This window comes from Galeopterus variegatus, unplaced genomic scaffold (genome assembly GCF_000696425.1).
Source record: "Galeopterus variegatus unplaced genomic scaffold, G_variegatus-3.0.2 Scaffold258, whole genome shotgun sequence".
Lineage (NCBI taxonomy): Eukaryota > Metazoa > Chordata > Mammalia > Dermoptera > Cynocephalidae > Galeopterus > Galeopterus variegatus.
Window position 1 is genome coordinate 135,923 of NW_007726369.1, and position 3,959 is coordinate 139,881.

The window sequence follows — 3,959 nt, forward strand, 5'->3', positions numbered from 1 at the left end:
ATCCTCCTCACACACACTGTTGCTGTTCCAGCATCATGATGGAGAGAACAGTGTACCAAATACACCCTCCATAAAGCTCACCAGTACCCTTTAATGCCCTTGTCTTGGAAACTGCTCCTTCTGTCTCAGTATCTTGATGCTGTTTTCTGATGGCAGTACCACACCAGTATGTCCGTTTGTGCTGGACATACCACACGTGTGCTGGAATTATGCAAATCTGTGCGCTTTAAGCTCCATCGTCCACGCCCGAGGCCAGATGCCTTTCCTCGCTCCCTTCCCCTCGGAGCCAGCTGGGCCTCTGCCGCTGCCTTCTGTCCTGCGAGGTCCTCTGGGCCGTCCTCCATGACCTGCCTCCCTTTGGTTGGCCCCAGCTCTGCTCCAGGGTCAGAGCCTGTGAGTCGGTGTGGCCTGCTTCTGCACCCTGGACAAGGCACAGGGTGGATGTGGCACGTGTCTGCAGGAGAGCCGAGCCAGGCGCCCCCGCCTCACGCTGGCCCCAGCCCCCATCTCTCTTCCAGACACCCCGTGACGAGTGCCATCCTCTCCCATCCACACCCCTTCACCCTCTTCCTCTAGTTTATCCTCAGACTTCAAGGCTCTGTTAGGGCAAATTCCTCAAGAAAGCCTTTCCCCACACAGCCCACTCAGCTGTGCCTTAGCGGCCACCAAAGCAGTGGCCTCTGAGCACAGCAATGCCAGTGCCACGGCCCTTCACCAGCTCCTGCCCAGTGTCCATACACATGGCCTCTTGCTACCCCTGTGTAGTAACTCAGTGTTTTTTTGGGGGGGGGATGATGGTGTCACCAAAGCTCCTCAGTTTCTGGCCACTGTCTCTGGAGAAGTCATTCAATCCTAACCACCCATCTGCCTAAAGTGAGGTATAAACTGTGACAAGCCCTGGCCCATTAAGATGGCCAGTGCTTGAAATGCCAGCATCTCGGTGCTCCCGGGAAATGCTCCTTCCCCACCTTGGAGCGCACACACACCGATGACGTCTCCGGGTCTCCGGTTGCTCACTGGGGTCCTCGCCCACCAGGAGGCTGGTGCCTGCCCAGGGCCCTCCGCAGCCTCAGCGGTCGGGGTCTGTTGGGAGCTCTGAACGGGCTAGTGGAGCGCTGCATCCGTCCCTGCCCTGGGCCCACTGCCCAGGAGGCCACCACCTGGGTGACTGGAGCTTTCCCCGAAGGTGAAGCACGGCCCTCCCTCTACCCAACAAGAGCATGAGGCCACTTTTACTCCTCACAACAACCCCGCGTGACAGGAATGGGGCCCGTTGTCTCCAGTCAGAGGAGAAACTGAGCTTGGAGAAGTTAGGTGGGAACACCAGTATATATATATGCTAATACATATACAAATATGTGTTAAATAAATAATATGCTACTGAGTGCCCGCACCACACTCCTGGGATTCTGTCAACTTTGACTTGGAGAGAAAAATGCCACTAGGTTATCAAAGGAGCAGAGTAGACAAGAGGTTTCACATGATGACAGGGAGGTTGTCTGACTTGTTTTAGCCACTGGCACTGTCACGGGCTCAGCTTCCTGCCAGGGCCTTGATGGAGACTAACAGCTCCTGCACTCCTGAGCCACGTCTGCCCCCTGCAGGCACGGCTAGGATCTGCAGGTGCACTTTTTATCTGAAAATTAATTTGCAATATTCAGTTCTATTCTCCGGTCTCTATGTAACCAGCGCTCTCCATCCTGTCTGTAAAACATCTGACTTCTGACTGACTGTAAGGCACACAGAGGACAACGGCTGACCCGTGCTGGGGGCTCTGGCCTAGCACCCCCATGCCCATCACTTCTGCCCTCCTTGATTGAGTTACATTCACCAGACTTGTTCCCAAACCTGTGGATTCCAGTTGTACCTGTTCTTGCAATAATTTAAAATTAAGTAAACCAATAAATTATGAACATGAGCAGTTAGGGAATTACATATCTAAAAACCTAATGGAATGCTTCAGAAAGACTCAGTAGAGGCAAGTTGCTAAAAATATCGTCAATTAAGTAATTAAGTCAATCAACTAATTGTTAATTAGGTAATTAATGAATCAACCATGCAATAGTGGAAAATCGGCAAAAATCTAGGATTCTGCTCTCAGATTGCTTCAAAAGTGTTTAAAATTTGTGTTTGACTTTAAAGAAAAAAACTGGAAATTTTAAATCTCAAATGGGAAAACAAAATAGGAGTTGGCTTGTATTAAAAGATTGACAATTGAATGTACCTCAAAAAAAATGAGAAGACAATTTCGAGTGTTTGTATGTGTGTGTGAGGTGGGATCTCAAATGGGAAAACAAAATAGGAGTTGGCTTGTATTAAAAGATTGACAATTGAATGTACTTCAAAAAAAATGAGAAGACAATTTCGAGTGTTTGTATGTGTGTGTGAGGTGGGGTAGGGGGAATTCCTTGTTTTAACTGGCTTTTGAATGATGACCCAGGAATAAACCGTATTCATTTTGTGCGGTAACAGTCCAGACTCCATGTGTCCATGTGTCCTCGGCCTGTGCGTATTAAATGGCGTCAGTAACAACGTGTTTCACGAATCCTCTCCAACTCCTTTTGTTGCAGGAGCCCGGTCCCCTGCAGAGCCCTCCCAATATCCTAAGTAGCTCTGTCACGAAGAGACGCACATCCTATGTGTTCCCAGTCAAGCAGCCGTGACATTGCCCCACACCGCTGCTGCTGCCCCTCCACACGCCTGTGTCCATCAAGAACCACCACCTTGGTCAGAAATGTCCCTTCCCACCAGGCACATTGCTACTACTTCCATCTCCCACCAAGCCCTGTGATAAGTGAACCCCATGGGGCTCTCAAAATGTGTCATGGTCTGTGATAAAGTAGGGAGAGAATGCCATGGAAAGCTTTCCGGCACAGAGCAAAGAGCTCGGGCTTGTTCTGCCGCAGCTGTCAGGCCACTGGGAAATTAAGCTCTGTGGGTCTCAGTTCCTCCATGTGTAAAAGGGGGATAACCTCACAAAACGGGTGTTGTGCCAACAGGTCTAGGCACTTTGCATGCATAGGCTCGAGCAAAGGGTGTGTGTGTGTACACGGTATAGCGGAGGGAGATGGAGGCTAGGAGGCCAAGACTGGTGGGAGAGGTGGGATAGGCTAACTTAACCTTTATGCTTTAGGACAGGATTTCCTCACTGCATATTATACCCACTATAGAGATTCCCATGGCTCTCCATTCATGTAGCGATAGAGGGAATAAGACAGTAAGCTCACGGCTTCCATAGAACTTACATTCTAATGGAATAAGACAGATCATCAAAAAAGTAAACAAAACATAAACAAGATGCATTCAGTTTGTAATACGTGCTCTGAAAAAAGATGATTCCAGGGGGCCTATTTTTGATGGGTTGGTCAGGAAGTCCTCTCTGAGATGACACTTGAACTGAGACCTAAAGGGTGGGGCCTATGCATTCAACAAGACAGCTCCAGGCAGAAGAGGTGGCACTGCAGCGTGAGTGCTGGTGCCCATGAGCAAAAAGAACCTAGGATGGAAAGGGCTAGAGTATAGATGGCCATGGGGAGAGCTAGCAAGGGTCAGATACATTAGGGGCCCATCACCCATGGTAAGAAGTATTATTATTCTGGGCCGGCCCCGTGGCGCACTCGGGAGAGTGCGGCGCTGGGAGCGCAGCAACGCTCCCGCCGCGGGTTCGGATCCTATATAGGACTGGCCGGTGCGCTCACTGGCTGAACGCGGTGTGGGTGACACCACACCAAGGGTTGCGATCCCCTTACCAGTCACGAAAAAGACAAAAAATAAAAATAAAAATAAATAAGTATTATTATTCTAAGTGAGTTAGGGAAGAATTTGAAAGCTTTTGGACAGAACCCTGGACCTTGGTGTTATCATACCACGCTCCATACAACTGAGCTAACTGGCCAGAACCTGACTTGCATTTTAACAAGGCTCCTTTGGCCAGTGGGTGGAGATTGAATGAATTTAGG